General features: G+C 36.9%; 1 protein-coding gene and 1 long non-coding RNA gene across 6 annotated transcripts in view; one reads left to right on the plus strand and one right to left on the minus strand.

The window, feature by feature from the left end:
• LOC124227916 (uncharacterized) overlaps positions 1 to 694 on the plus strand; it is an 11,572-nt gene extending 10,878 nt beyond the window's left edge. The window contains exon 3 of the long non-coding RNA XR_006885584.1: positions 526 to 694. This is a non-coding gene — a long non-coding RNA (uncharacterized LOC124227916). The remainder of the gene's footprint in view (positions 1 to 525) is intronic.
• Positions 1 to 17,225, minus strand: part of OXR1 (oxidation resistance 1) — a 449,619-nt gene that overhangs the window by 91,424 nt on the left and 340,970 nt on the right. The gene's annotated exons all lie outside the window — the stretch shown is intronic.

Genomic DNA, 17,225 nt, shown 5'->3' on the forward strand with positions numbered 1-17,225 from the left:
GAATCCTGGGCGCGGACATGGCACTGCTCATCAAACCACGCTGAGGCAGCGTCCCACATGCCACAACTAGAAGGACCCACAACGAAGAATACACAACTATGTACCGGGGGGGCTTTGGGGAGAAAAAGGAAAAAATAAAATCTTTAAAAAAAATAAAAAATAAAATAAATAAAAAAAACACTCCTTGTTCACAGCAGTAGCTTCCTGTTGATAATGAGAATCAGCTGTGGAACATTTTTAAAAATGCAAATTCCCCAACTATATCCCAGAGATCCTGATTCCAGGGTTGTAGAGTGGGGCTTAGAAACCTGTATTTTTCAGTTATGAGCTGTGTTTGAGCTCTGCTCCTTTATAGTTCTTCCAAGTGTTTTTGCATCTTTAGTTTATGTAAATCACACATTAACTTCTGAAACAGGGCCACGAGACTAGTTTTGACAAACACTGAGCAGAAGTGATGTATGTGTTTTACACTCACCTGTGTAAAGAACAGCTTCTGTGTAAAACAGCCAATGTTTTGCACCCCAGATGCCTCTGCCCCTGCCTCAGCAACCAAGGACATTCACTACCTGCTCCAGATGGTACAGCTACGAGATGGTGGAACCATCTCCAACAACCTGGATCTTTGAGAAACTATGTGGATCAGAGCCCCTACCCCCAACCTCAACCTCAGTTGGACATGTAATATGAGCAAGAAATAAACAATTATTATAGCAAGCCACCGAGGTTTGAGGTTCATTTGGCACCATAGCATAAGCTAAGCCAACCTTGATTGATACAAGGGTTTTGCAAATGCTTAATTTATATTTATTTTTATCACATATGCCAAATTAATGTACTAAAGAACCAGATTTATGTTTTCAAGTTAATGCATTTTGTTTTTCAGGCCTCTCTTGGCATTTCTATATTCTGATGAGTATTCTGAGATTGTGAGACTATTAATCTTTTTATCATTTAAACTATGTATGTGAATAAGGATTTTTCTTGACATTACCCAACCAAAAGCAAGCAAACAAACAAATAACCAAAACACAATGAGTAGAATGCTGAGGTGCTGATGCTAAAAAGAATCCATCAATCATCCATCACTTGCACTTTAAAATTTTGGTTTCAGGGGGCTGGCCCCGTGGGCGAGTGGTTGAGTTCATGCATTCCGCTGCAGACGGCCCGGTGTTTCGTTGGTTCGAATCCTGGGCGCGGACATGGCACTGCTCGTCAAGCCACGCTGAGGTGGCGTCCCACATGCCACAACTAGAGGGACCCACAACGAAGAATATACAACTATGTACTGGGGGGCTTTGGGGAGAAAAAGGAAAAAAGTAAAATCTTTAAAAAAAATTTTTATTTTCAGTCATATCAGCCTAATTCTCTCAATATATGCCTTTATAATCAGAAAATATTATGAATTTGAATGTGTAAAACACATGTATGCTCATAAAATGCCATTGGTATGTTTTATATTTTTTTTTGTAGAACTATATTAGAAAAAGTTTGAAAAGAATTGCTTTTAGAGCTACAAAGAATAAGTCTCAATTCTCTTTCACGTGATGCCCTTAATATATTAATAGCAACCCATTAGACCTGATAGCAGCCTTGGTGTTTATTTAGTTGAACCTATTATTTTTATTGATTTGTTAGTCAAGGCCCAAAGAAGTCAAGTGAGTCTCTCAAGGTCAGACACTTGGAGAAGAATGAAGCCAGAAGACCCCAAGGCTTTCCTGCAGGGAGTGCTGCCATATGAAGTGCTCCATCTCTGACTTGAGCAATTAATTGTGACTCTCTCAATTCACCCAAACATTTGTTGAAGTGGCATAATGTCCCATAAAGTGTTTTCCAGATGTGAAAGCTAGGTCAAACTATTTTTGAGATTTAGCTTTCTTATCTGTAAAATAAGAGCAAATAATGTCTATCTTGTAGCTCTATTGTGATTAGAAAGGATATCACATATATACAGTGGTAGGCCTATTGTTCTTTGGCCTTAAATCAACATATTTAGATTTATTGCCTTCAGATTTTAGTCTATACTTCTAGATCAGGGTTCAGCAAAGTATGGCCCATGGATCAAATCTAGCCTGGCACCTGTTTTTGTAAATTTGTTTTTATTGGAACACAACCACATCCATTCATTAGTGTATTGTCTGTGGCTGCTTTGGGGCTACAATAGCAGAGATGACTAGTTGTGACAGAGACCTTATGGTGCAAAAACCTAAAATATTTACTCCCTTGCTGTCTTCAGAAAAATTCTGCTGACTTATATTCTAGATTGCTGAGAGCATTTTGAAACAACTCTTGATTCTTTCATCCACAGTTCATTCAATATTTCTTTCACTGAGTCAGCCACAAATTTGTCTCTATTCAAGTTGTTCATAAAAACATTTAATGAGACATGGGCAAGGAGAGTAACAGGGCACAGTACTGTCTTCATGGTTAACGATGTTTACCACTCACTGGACACAGTTATCTGAAGAAGTATGAATTTACTGAATGATACCATCTCTCAGTTCTCATTTATCAACAATGTCATGCATTTGGTAAATGCCTTTCTAATATGCAGAAGAAGATGAGGTGCAGACTCCAGGTGATCATTGTTTTCCTCCTCCCAAGTGGTTTCAAACCTGTGTTGTTTCTATATCCTTCAACTCCATTTCAACACCATTTTTTTGAAATGTGAATTATTCGTCTAACTACAATTTGCTAGCAGATCTCCTATTATCTGGGTAGAAACTCGTTTGCTGCCACCAAACCTGATGATTATTCTTCCTGGGCACACTACATTTCCCAGCTTTCCTTTCAATCAGGGGTGCCCAAGTGACCGACTTATACCCAATGGAAGGATTGCAAAAGTGACATGTGCTACTTCCAGGCCTGACCCACAAGACCATCCCATTGGTGACCCTCCATGGTCTTATCCTTTCCACAGCCTGGAAGTAGATGAACAAGGAGACCTGAGAAGCCATTTATTAAAGATGGCAGAGCCATGAGATAGAAGGAACCTGGGTCTCTAAATCTACCCTTCGAGGAGAGGCACCCACCACTCAGGAACACTAATTTCGGTCTTGAACAAGAAATAAACTTCTATTGTATTTAAGCCATTATATATATTTTGAGGTTTGTTATAAAAGCGAGTGTAATGATACACTATCATTCCTGTAATATTACTACCAAGGGTTCTGTGACCACATATGAAAATATCCTGATAACTCAGTTTTCTGAACCAAGAGGTTACAATTCTTGTCAAGTGGATATGGGTAGTCTTGCACTACATCCTCACTAACCTTAGCCTACAAATTTCCATTTCACGGTTTTTGTTCTGTACTTTCTAGTAGCTTATTCTTCTTAATTGAGAAACATAAAGCAAAATAGGCATTACACTTGTTCTTCCTTTTTATAGTCTATTAAACAATGCACATCTTCCTCAAAAAGAGACCCTCAGACTTCCTTCTTGTTTTCCTTTATTCTAGGACTTCCCTTTTCACACAATGATCCTAGTTAGCTAGTTTCTTGAGAATTTCTAAAACCTCACTGTGTTTTGGCCTTCTTTCACTCTTTTTACAGTTTTATGCCATGCTTGTAACTCATCCTTGGTAATATGCCCTTCCTACTTATACCTCTTCTAAGAGCTAAGCACAGAGAACATCTTGTCAAGTCACATTGGTTTCTCTCCATTTTGCTTTCTTATTATTTTTTGACTTTGTTTGATTCTTTGGAATGCTACCATCTCTCATGTAGGCCTTAGTTCTAGACTTTGAAATTAGATTAAAATGTCTTATTTGTTACTGTCTGTCTCTCCCTACTAGCATTCATCAAGGACAGGGACTTCCTTCACTGCTTAGAACATAGTGGGCACTCATATTATATTTGTTGAATGAATGAATGAATGAAATTATGTCCATCTTTTCCCTAAATTTGATCCCAACCCACTTTTCTACAATTCAAGAATCAGATGTAATTGAGCCAAGCTTACTCCCTTTCTTCATTATTAAGGAGTACCAATTACCCGATACTTTTCTCTCAAAGAGTGGTTCTCAGCCTTGGCTAGACATTTTAGGACTCTTGTGAAGCTTTTGAAAATCCCAGTCCTTAGGCCAGACTCCAGATCAATGAAATCCTGCTCTCTCAGAGTTAGGATACAGACATTAGGGAGGACACTCCCCAGGTGGTTTCAGTGTGTGCCAAGACTGAGAATCACTGCAGGGCTCCTGTTGTTTCCATAATAGTCTTTCTTGTTAGTAAAACTTAAGTCCAGAGACCAGTAAATATTATGATACCACTTGGGAGGGATCATTAGATTGTAATAACAACTACCTATCAATCGTTTACTATGCGTACTATGCATCGTACTAAGCATTTTTCATGCATTATTTCCTTTGGATCTCACTTCCACACTGTGACGGAGGTTAATGAGCCTCCCTTTGCAAACAAAGTTATTGGGGTCAGAGAGGTTAACAGAAGCAACATTGGAATCAGGTCAGTCAAGAGCCTCTCAGGTGTTTGCTCTTGACTTTCTGAGACCTACAGCAGAGGGTTTTTCAGTCAAAGGCAATTTTGCCTCCCAGTAGGGTTTCTACATAAAATATAGGACTCCCAGTTAAATTTGAATCTCAGATAAACAACAAATAGTTTTTTACTACAAGTCTGTACCAATTGTTGCTTGGAACATATTTATGCCCAAAAGTTATTTGCTGTTTTATCAGAAATTCAAATTTACCTGGCTGTCCTCTATTTTTTCTTGCTAAATCTGGCAACCCTACCCCCAGGAAATATTTAGCAATGCCTGGAGATATTTTTGATAGCCAAAATGAGGGTGTGCTACTGGCATGATTGAGGCCAACGATGCTGCTTAAGATCCTACAATGCTCAGGATAGCCCCCACATCAAAGAATTATCCAGCTTCAAATGTCAATAGTGCCCAGGTTGAGAAAGACAGATCTAGTAGATGTTTGGAAAAGATTAAGCACTCCTATAACCGCATCATGCCTCTGGCAACTTCTGTAGTCTGCCTTCAGAGAGCCTTATTTCATCCTGTGTCTAGCTAAACTAATATTTAATATTCTCTTACATTTGCACTTTAGTATGTTGTGCATGGAGAGAGCATACTTCTCTGGATTCTGACTCCTCTCCATCTCATTGCAGAGAAGATGTGGGGCAGGCTATTGCCGCTTCCCAATATATCTTTCTGTGCTTTCTTTTCAGAACCACATTTCACTTATAGCTTCAAAATCTATGTGGTCCTAATTAAGACAGCCTACTCTCTGAAGTCCTCTTGGTACCAATTTGACTTAGCTGTAATTAGAACAGAAAAATCTGGGGCTGAAGGAAAGGTGTGATAAAAGCCCATATGGCAAAAGGAGAAGAGAGCTGGGTGCAAAATAGTTTAGTGCTAATAGAATGATGCTTCTTTAGCTAGCAAATTTGTATTTTGTGAATGCCATTAGCATTACGGCAAGTAGTGGATAACATCTAAAGTCATACTACCTTGCTGATGTTTTCTCAAAACTTTGAGAAAGAATATTGAAATGAATTTTACCTCAGCGACTTTATAGAACATGCATATTAGCTTGTCAGGAATGAAACTAAGTAAATTTACTTTACAATATGCATATTTTCTAGTTTGATTTTGGAATCTGTAAAAATATGCTGGATATTCTTTCAAGTATTGTGATCAAACATAGGATGTATTTGGTGCAGTTTTAACTATGTCTTCAAGAATTTAAGTTTAAACATTGAATCATGTGCCAGAATTTAAATTTCAAAAGACTTAATTTGTCTTTTTTGGATGTAGCTTTAATACACTAACTTTAGGGTGTTTCTAAAAATTGATTTGCATGGTAACAGGTGTCAATTTTATGCCACCAAAGGTTAGAGCTTGTGTTACTTTCCAAAGTTAAGATCACTTGCCACTCAGGTATCAAAAATATATACTTCTTTCTATTACTTTTAAGTAGAGGATTACTGTGCTTTAAAATCATCATACTCACTACTTATCTATCCCAAAAATAAGGGACCATGAGTTTTGAATAATATAAAAAGAGCTCTATCCAGAGGCCCACTCATCATTAAGGTCCCAATAGGATTAACTGCATTAACAAGGGGATAATCATAATTATCACACAAATCTAATATACAGTTAATTGAAATATATACACACAAACGCTTGCATTGTATGTGTCATATAGTAGGTCCTTAATAAACATGAATTCTTTCCACTCCTCCAAAATTTGAAATTGACTTTTCATAAGATATATATGTGGAAGTATGCAAGTCTGGCCTGGGGATGTTAATAGTATACAGAGTGAGAAATAGAAACAAGGAGGAACATTGCCTTCATAAATATGATGCTTTTTCCATGATGTACAAAAGATAAACCAAAGTAGGACATTCATAATCTTGGAATTCCTGGCAGTGGCAGATGGAAGGGAGGTTATGAGATTTTATATACTTGCTCCCAAAGGGCTCTGTGACTCTCAATTATGCTTATCTTACCACACTAATTATTTGTTTATGTGTCTGTCTCTGAAACTATTAGCACAGCTGTCTATATTAGTATGATTTTACTACTCTACTGTCTTCTGGTTCATTCCAGAAACATCCTGAACGACACGTCAACTCTTCAATAAAAAGCATCAACTGATAGTTTACACACCGGAACTCTTTGGACCCCTTGCCTCAAAATTCTCATCTTATTCTATCAATTCTAAACTATCATAGCATGATCCTTACTCAGTCCTAACCAAATTGTTACACTGAAAGATCTACTTTAAATCAAACTTAAAAATTTCAAATATCCCAACTAATACTACCCCCGCCGCTAAGGCACTACTAAGGCTCTGTTGAGGTGGTGTTCTCCTTACCTCAAAAATGCAGCTTTGTCTTACCAAACTGTGGTTTTAGTGATATTCTGGGGAGTCAGCTTTTGACACCTCCATTAGATTGTGAATTCCTAAAGGGCTGAGTCTATGTGTCATTAATCTTATCTGCAGCTTTTTACATAGTTCCTCTGGGCAGATGATTCTCAAAATTTTGTCTTCGGACCAACAATATAAGCAGCATCTGGGATCTTGTAAGAAATGCAAATTCGGGGCCAGTCCAGTGGCTTAGTGGTTAAGTTCGCATGCTCTGTTTCAGTGGCCCAGGCTTTGTGGGTTCAGATCTTGGGCATAGACCTACACAACACTCAAGCCATGCTGTGGCGGCATCCCACATACAAAATAGAGGAAGATTGGCACAGATGTTAGCTTAGCGACAATCTTCCTCAAGCACAAAGAGGAAGATTGGCAAGAGATGTTAGCTCAGGGCCAATCTTCCCCACCAAAAAAACACAAAAAAACAAAAAAACCCCAGCTAATTCTTAGGGTCAACCTCAGCTCCACTGAATAAGAGGATGGGTGGAACCCAGCAATCTGTGTTTTAACCAGCCCTCCAGTTGATTCTGATGTACTCTCAAGTTTGAGAACTACTGTCGATTATAGCAGATGGTCAATGCACAAGAAAAGTACAGAAAAAAATCTGCTGAGGGTTGAGGGCGTGTACAGTAATTCCTAGTTAAAGTAGATAAAGCACAACATGGCTTCTTGGAGAAAAAGTGACAATTTATTAGGGACTTGAAGAATTAGTAGAGTTTGGGAATATGTAGTTTAACTTTGGCTGAATAAAGTGGAGTTTAAGGGTGGTGGGCTGGATAACAGAAAACGTTGGAAAGAGGCTGAGTTAAATTAAAATGTTTGCTTAAGGAGTTTGAGCTTCTTTCTGTTGATAGTAGGGAGTCACTGATGGTATGACACAGTTAGGGATACATTACTGTAAGGAAAAAAATCTGGGTTTTGATGGAAAACCATGCAGTGTCTAGCGTCCGCTCTTCTGTATTATCTGATTTTGATTCTATGGAAGCCATTTATAACTATAAATAATAAAAACTGATAGCAATGCAAAATATTTCTTGTCTGTAAACAAAGACATTCTTGTCCATACAAATACTGTCCAAGAGACTTTGAATTGACTCTCTTCACCAACAGTGGAAGAATGTGCCTCTATCTGATCAATCATTTCAGTAATCCTGATCTATAGATGTCTGTTTAGATTCCCCTTTGAACTGGTTGTAACATCTTACTAGTTCCTTCATTCATGAGTTAAATAAAATATTTAATGTGTTTTTATGTCTGTCTTGATTTTAGGGTTTTTGGGGAAAATTTTCCTTAAACAGTACTCTCTTACTGTCTTACTTCTCTCATAAATCCCATTTGGGATACACACACATGCACACACACACACATTGAAGCTCTTCCTTTTGATATAATGATATTCTTTTAAAATAGCAAAAGGAAATAAAACTTTTGCTATATTTATTAATTCTTCAGACTACAAAACTTGGCATCATGCTTCCTCTCAAATCCATCTACAGTAGGAAAGGCATTTTCAATCTTGAAATATACTTTATAATAATAAACAATTTTAACGGTGGCAAGGTTAGGTTAGGAAAAACAAAAAATTATTGTAATTACAATTCTCGAGCCAAGGATTATAATATTGTGCTATAGCAGAACAAACTAGCAGAGGGGTCGAGGGGGGTATGAAACATGTTTGCACAATGCCAAAAGGTCACGATTTGACAGCCAGGTTTTGTTTGTACTGACTGCTGGCTAACAAGCAATGCAGAGAATTTTATCCAGGGGCTGCTTTTGCAGGGGGACCAGAGGGAGAGACTATGTGACTGGGCATCTGCTAGGAAGAATAAGGAAGAAGGAGAGAAAACAACTCAAGTGTTGACAAAATTGAAAATCACACACGTCTAACAATGCAGCTTCCTATAAATAGGGAGGCTCTCAGGGGCATAACCTAAATTGGAGAAGTGTAAGGAGCAGCACCTGAGTGTCAGCAACCCTCTGACTCAGAGTCAGAACCAAAACCTCCACGATCCTATTACTCATTTATTCCTCCTAATACTTATTTTTCTAAAGGAAAATCTTAGATGCTCTAGATTATTCCATAAAATTCAAACCAACAGACCAAAATATAGTACCATAATGGAAAAACTACTCGTGGTTAAAATAAGATTTCTGGAAACAAATTCTTGCTCATCCACTGACTCACTGTGTAAACAGGAGGCACCTACTAAACCAGTCAAACACGGGTTGTTCATTTGTAAACAGTATAATGTCTACCTCTGGGGATGTTGGCTGAGTTTGTTATTTAGTCTTTAAGAACCATCCTCAGGTTTCTATAGGAAGGAGCCAGAAAATAGAAAACATATTACCACAGATACTGCCACTTAATAAGCTGCAAAAGTGTTTGGTTTTTCTTTTTAATAGCTTGTGGAATTCTCTTTGGCTGCCTTTTCCAGAAACAAAAAATGATATGCTTTGCAGTGGGTAAGTACATTAAGGGTTTATGTGATGTTGAAAGGAATGCCTCTCTATATGACAAATACACACCAGCTTAAAAGGGTTTCCTATTGATCACATAACATTAAAAGGCCTTGGTCTGCAGTTACAAGCATAGACTCAACAGAATGAGATCAGTACAGGACTCTCTATTAAATGCTCGATTGGGATGAGTAGTAGCTCAACATTCCATCAGTCAACCATTAAAGTGAGCTGCCAGTGAAGTATGCCATGAGGAGAGGAAATACAGGGCTAGAACACAGACATCTTCACTGCTTTTCCTTTTCGTAAAACACAACTAAGGCCTTAAATCTACAATCAATGACCCAAGGTATTCACAAAGTATAACATCTACCATAGAATCATTTATGAGAAAGGGAGCTTGACGGACTTTTTAAGTCTTCTGGCTTTTGCCAGGACTATATCTCAAACTGCACCCAGACCAATGATTTTGTTCAATTTTTAAAATCCTTTAGAGAAAGCTTCTTTGGCATCCTGTTAAATGATTAACCCCTTTTACTATGAGAAAATTCTATCTTTCGGTTATTTCTAAAATTTCTAGAGCATAAGCCCATTTCTTTTGGTATTTAAAAAAAATATTTATGAAAAATTCTAACATGTTCAAAAGTAGATACTCGGGTAGAATGGCAAATCATACAGATTCAACAATTTTCAAGATTTTGCCACATTTGTATCACTTATTGTTATTTTCTTTGCCAAAACATTTTAAAGCAAATTCCAGACATATTATTTCATCCCTGCATGCTTCAGTATACATGTCTAAATTTTAAAAGATTTGGGCAATCATCATTAACCATTAGGTGCCATGATCACACCTAATGAAATTATCACTTATTCCTTTGTAAAATCCAAGACTTAGTAAATGCCCAGTCTCCCTAATAGGTAAAAATGTCTTTTTGCAGTTGGCTTGTTGGATTATGATCCAAACAAGGTCTACATATTACAGTTGGTTAAGTGTCTAATCATCTAGACTAGTGCTTCTCAAATTTTAATGTGCAAATGAATTACTCTGGGATCTTAAGATTCAGTAGGGTCTGGGATAGGACCAGAGATATTACATGTCTAACAATCTTCCAGGTGGTGCCAGCATTGCTGGACTCAAAAAGGACTACACTTGGAGCAGTAAGATCCTAGCAAATTCCGCATTGGCTTTTGTTTATGTGTTTATTTTTTGCATGCCATTGGCTTGTTGCAGAAATGGGTCAGTGATCCTGGGCTATGTCTCATGGTTTGCATTTTCATGTTTGTTTCATCTGATATTGTTTGACTTGTTCCTCTTCCAATAACCTTACTTTCTTTAAATAATGTTAGCTCTAAAAACTTGAATAGATTCAAGCTCACCTTTTTTGATAATATCTTAAGGAGTGTTCTGTGATTCAAATAACTATTCAGTCTTATGAATAGCATATGCTTTATGGTGACTGTCATATTAAACAGCTGGCTCTAGAGTCAGATTTCTATGATTCAATTTCTACCTCCAACACTTACCACTTATATGACCTTGGACAAGTTAAGTTACCCCAAGTCTCAGTTTTCTTATCTGTAAAATGGGTATAATAATAGTATATATCTTATAAAGTAACTGTGAAGAATGGCTTACGGCAAGTGTTCAATAAATGCAAGCTAATATTATTGTTATTGATTTTGTAATCTTTTTACTCCAAGCTAAAATATTTTAGTTTCTGGGGCCTTTCTTCTAAGTCTTAAAACTAACTGTTCAGCTCTTTGTTCATCTTAGGTTCTCCTATAAATTAGCTCTAGCTTTTCTCTTCTTTTGTACAGTGCAGACCACAGAACTAGGGAGGTCCCTAACAGGGAGCATATTGTGGGCCTGGAGGATTTCCTTTTCATATTTTAGTTTCTATTTCAGATTAGCATGGCTTATAAAGCCTACAAATAAGACTACAAAAAAAGACCATTTTTTAATCTGTTTTTATCAACTTATCCAAGTAAGTCCTTCCAAGAGTATTAGTTCTTGGTAGTTCATCAAAGAAATTTAGGTAATAAAATTGTACAATATGAAATGGTTTCAAACCAACCATCTTAAGTGGATATTACAAACTAAAGGAGCTTGTTCATTCATATGAATCATATATAAATTATATAGCCTTTTGTGTGTTATCAGTAATAAATATATGATTTGATATGAAGACTGGGGTTTAGTCAGAGAGTAAATCTTCAAGAGATTACTGAAGTTCAGCTAATGGGACATTCTGATGTTTCCTTATCTTTCTTGAATAGGCATCTGAAGTTTGGAGAGAATCCCAAAATTAAACTTGATACTTTGGGAAATCTAAGAAGCTAGAGAAGGAAGCCTAGGACAATCCAAAACAGCACAGTACATTCTGAATTTTTTTATGACTGGCTATATGAATATAGCAAATGATTTATATGAATGTAAAGTCTGCAACTGTAACTTGAAGCCATGACTTGTAAATTATTCCTTTCCTTACAATAAATTCCATCAGCATAGAGTAACTTAGAGTCATCTTTCATAACAAGCAAGCGCTCGTCCAGATCATCAGGGCCAAAAATAACTTAGGCAATGAGCCCAACATTGTTCTACATTTTGCTCTTTTGTTGTTTCCTTTTGAGCTGGATTTTCTCAGATGTCTGTCCTGTGAGACTCTGAATATATTCGTTTCAGAGATGTATTCTCTTAGTTTAATGATATGAAGAGTAAGGAAAGATGGTAGAATTGGCAAAGAGTACTAGGACCAAAGCAAAATAATTGAAGGGAATATTTTGAAAGTCAATTACTTCTGAAAGGTTATTTACAAGGCAGCTATATGGTAACATAAGAGTAATGATATTACCATAATTTGACTATTATGCAGTGTTTTGGAATCACAGTATTTTCATGTGATGCAAGTAAAGAATGACTAGAAATCATATGGTAGACTACATAATCATATCTAACAAAAGAAACAGCAAAGATTTAAAAGAGAAAAAAAGAGTGGTGTATAAAAAGTGCCCACTTTTCTTCCCTTGGCTATAATATATATTTATACAGACACACACATATATATTTAGCACCTAAACCAGAATCAAGATCAATAAAGAATAAGCATTAGCAGACAAGGATAATCCACGTATTATCAGATAATAGATCATTTCATTTAACAACTTGTTTTATTTCCAGACATTTGATTACATTTAGCCTGAAATTATTGATTAAAAGCCAAACATAAAAAGGAATTAGATGGAATAAGACTACCCAGAAACAAAGTTGCATTTATAAACATATTCAGATTTTAAGCCATTAGCAGTGTTCCAAAAAAATCCATATAAAGATAAAAGACACAGAACATGTGTTATGTAATCAATCACTCCAATAACGGATGCCATCGCAAAGCTAGGTATGTTCTTATGAGATATCACTTGAAGGTAATATCTGTTTTCACATTAAGCACTATTTTTTCTCCCTAAACTTTTTATTAAAATCTGAAGGGTAGGTCTAATTGGATCATATTATATTTTTCTTCATTCTTAATATTAGTAAGGTTTAAATCTCCTAGGAAACTCTCTGCCTTCCCAATCTGTATTTAGGTTTAGGAAACACATCAATAACATTTTCTTCATGACTATAGATATTTTCTGTCTTCTTTTCTAGGATATTAACTAAAATATTTCCAGTGCCTCTGATTTTATTTCAGTTTCCACACTGCAAGGATTTAGCATATTTTTGCACTGTATCCTGATAAGGGTTATAGTAGTATATAAGCTGTTAAAATAAATAGCAGGCGTAGCGATTTCCTCAGAACAGAGGACTAAAACTTTCCTGAAAGGATTTTTTCAATTGGCAATTAAATCACTGTGTCAGTAACATATTCCCAAGTAAATCTGTCTTGAAAATCATTGAACATTTTTTTTTTTTTGAGGAAGATTAGCCCTGAGCTAACGTCTGCTGCCAGTCCTCCTCTTTTGCTGAGGAAGACTGGCCCTGAGCTAACATCCATGCCCATCTTCCTCTATTTTACATGTGGGACTCCTACCACAGCATGGCTTGCCAAGTGGTGCCATGTCCACACCCGGGATCCGAACCGGTGAACCCCAGGCCACCGAAGTAGAATGTGCACACTTAACCACTGTGACACTGGGCCGGCCCCCCATTTTTATGTTTTTATTAGGATAAAATCTTTCTTAGTAGCCTGATTATGATCTTTATGACATGACCTAGTTCGTTACTAGCACACAGTAGCCATTCAATAAATATTCTTTGAATTAATTAAAGGAATAAATACTAAAGAACACAATGAAAACATATTACATGTTCATTAAGTGCTCTGAATCTAGATTCACATCCGTAAAATATTCTACCTTTTGCAATTCAATTTATAACTACCTAAAAATTAAAGCCACAAAGATATTTTGATAATTTTTTTTGCACCCAGAAAGACTAATAGATAAATGCAAAATGAGATGCACAAATAGTTCAAGGGTGAATATTTCTGAAGACACTATATTTGCCTTCTTAATTTCATGTTCCATCCATATTTATAGAACAATGGTTGGTTAACATCATCCCATAACACAATCAAAAATCACTATAAAATAGTTGTGAGGTTTTAAAAAACTACAGGTTGTAGTTGTGTATGTGTAGACTCCAGTCTGAAAACTCTAAATGCTTCCATAGTCTCCCAGGTCTCCTTTCTGCCCGTCATCTCTTACCACTTGCACGTTGATCTTCCATACCTTTTATTATTGAACCACTATCCAAGATCTTTAATCAGTATTCTCTCCTTATTTCCATGCCTGATAACCATTTCCCTTGATCCAGAAGCATCTCCATTGCTCTTTTGACCCCGTAATGTATTTTTTCAGGCTTCACACTTGAGGTCAGGTCCTGTTTCATACACCAAAAGGCCAGAATAAAATCCTCCAAACACAACTGATAGAATCTTTTCGTGAGCATAATGCTCCAGATTATTTCCAGCAATTCCCATTTAACTGTCCTGTCTGATTACTGAATATTGGCCCAGCTGTGATCCATGTGCAAGCAAGAGGCATATTTCTCTCTACCCCTATCCCCTGTGCTTCATGGACATATGACAGCTACTGAATTAAAGAAAACAGTCTAATAGGTTAAAAACAAAAGAAAACCTCTGTGCAATGATCTCAAATCTTTGAACCAAGTAACTACCTTATAATCTTATGTCTATCCTAGCTGTTAAGAAACTGGTTGTTTCAATTAGGTAGTAGTGTTGCTATAGAGTTATGCTGTCTGATATCGTTAATTGATAGACTATGTGGCAATTTCTGAATCTGGATCTATAAGAGAAGGTTATTGTATGCACGATTTCAAGATATTAGCTGGCTGATCTCTGACTTTTTTTTTTTTTTTTTTGAGGAAGATTAGCCCTCAGCTAACTACTGCCAGTCCTCCTCTTTTTGCTGAGGAAGCCTGGCTCTGAGCTAACATCCGTGCCCATCTTCCTCTAGTTTATACGTGGGATGCCTACCACAGCATGGCTGCCAAGCAGTGCCATGTCCGCACCCGGGATCCGAACCAGCGAACCCCGGGCCGCCGAGAAGCGGAACATGCGAACTTAACCACCGCACCCCCGGGCTGGCCCCTGATCTCTGACTTTTAACTTTAATTCTAAGTTTGATTACACAGTGATATTCTTGAAACAAAATATTTTAACATATTATTCTATTTGAAAATACATTTGAATGTAGAACATTGTCAGCCTGACAAAGGATAAATGTTTTTTCACCAGAAAAGTCTAAAGCTCTTGTAACTTTGAATACAGAAATGATCAGTGTCACACCATTTGGTTTACTTTCAAAATTCAGCCCCTTACCCCAACTCTTGGTTTAAAAAAAAAAAAAATTTCCTAACTAGCTATCCACATTAGGGATTTCCAGAGTGCAGTATTTTCACTGTCTTGTCCCACAACAGATATATTTGACCAAACTTTCAAGATGCTCAGAGACCATACTTAGGTTGTACTATGACTGGTCAAATGGCAAGAGTTCATACAGTTCATGGACTGTAAGAATAATTTGCAGTTGGTATATTTTAAGGTTAAGTATTTACTACCTATTGGTTTATTTTTAAAATGCCCAACATGGACTTTTAGATAATTTATGTTTATTTTACTCTCACCGATGATCAGAGAAGTGCAAAGGTATGCATTACAGTCTCTTTCTTCTAATACACATAACCCCTTCCTTTCTATTACCTTCTTAATAAAGCTACCTTATATGTATATACCACTTTTAACTTTTCAATTTGCTAAAACCCTCATTTATTTTCCCCTAATCATTGCTGGTGGGGGTAGACCATGGAGTTAAGATAGAGCAGATATTCATGATAATCATTTTATAGATAAGAAAATGAGATACAGGCCGAGCAAATAACTTTTCTGAGGTTATATAGTTACTTAGTGATTGTAGGATGAGACAGCTAACTACTAACATCCCTTCTTCCCTTCTTCCTTCCTAATTCTATTTGGAATGACAATATACTTAGCAGAAAAGTCAATTTTTCACATTCTTTTTCTAGGTAGCTTGTGACATAGTTCTGGACACTGAAACATGAGCTGAACTCTGCTAGAAGTTTCTGGGAAGGTTTTTTTTTGCTTCACTGATATAGGTGCCACTCCTTCCTACCTCCACCTTTCTCCAGTCTGGAAGACGGAGGTCATGGCAGGAGCTATAGTAGCTCTCTTCCAACCATGAAGAAAAGGCTAAGAAAATATTAAAGAGACCCCAGCCTTGACATCCTGAACCTATACCAGTGATTGCCAACTTCTGGACTTCTTTCTACAAGAGGAAAATGAAGCTTTATGTGTTTAGGTGACTGTAATCAGGGTCTTTACTCATAGACAAATGTGATTCCTCATCGTTAGAGCAGGAACTTGAATTTAGATTCTCAGCTTTTGGCTCTGTCATCTTGCCGTTGTCTGCTCTAGAGGATGGTGTCTACTAATTCCAGACTGTAAATTTGACTTGTTCTTATTCCTAGCACACATGGAAATATGGGTAGTATCACATCTTGGATTTTAATTGGTTACCTCTATAGCCCTAAGCAAAAAAAGAAAAGTAGCCAAAAGGCTGTTTTTGGCATTTCTCACCAATCTTTTTTTTGTTTTTTAATGAGCTGCTTTTGCCTCCTGGCACTCAATACCCTTTGGCGTCTACTATTCAACTCCTATCTAGGCCTACTTTCCTAAGTGCTTTAAGCTCTCAGTTACACTTCCTTCTACCTCCCTATCACCAATCAAAGCTGATGTGATGAGAGGAGAAATGTAGAATTATTATCACTGAAGTAATTTACGGGGATGTAAATATCATTTTAAGAAGGCATTTGCATTTTGTAAGAGAAACTTGTGAATCCAGTTGAACCTCTAAGATGAGAAAGCACGGAATAGTCATTTGTGAGTGAGGGGTTCCAGTGGTCCTCCTCATCTAATTGAAGCAGCAACTCCTCTCGCACCTCTTTCTCCCCAGCTCAGCCCCTTAAATTCCTCATTGCACCCTCCACCCCCAGCCAGCACAGGCGGCAATGCAGCACTAAGCAGGGGCTTGGTGCTCACTGTTAAGAGCTGCTAAGTCCTAGAATAAGAAGAGTGCTAGAAACAAGGAAAGTAAGGAATGAGTTTTCACAATTCTATACATTTAGAAATAGCTTTAGCAGATATTTTAACTATTTAATACAAATCTGGGTAATTAAAAGTTTTTCACTTTTTAATGTATGTTTGCCATGCTATAAACCCTCTAATAAATATTCTTCCTTGTACCTTCCTCTTTTCTTATCTGCTGTCATGTCACTTGGTGTAAAAAACCTACTTTCTCTTTCAGATCATTCTATCCTAGTCTTTA

This window comes from Equus quagga, chromosome 16 (assembly GCF_021613505.1).
Source record: "Equus quagga isolate Etosha38 chromosome 16, UCLA_HA_Equagga_1.0, whole genome shotgun sequence".
NCBI classification, from domain to species: Eukaryota; Metazoa; Chordata; class Mammalia; order Perissodactyla; family Equidae; genus Equus; species Equus quagga.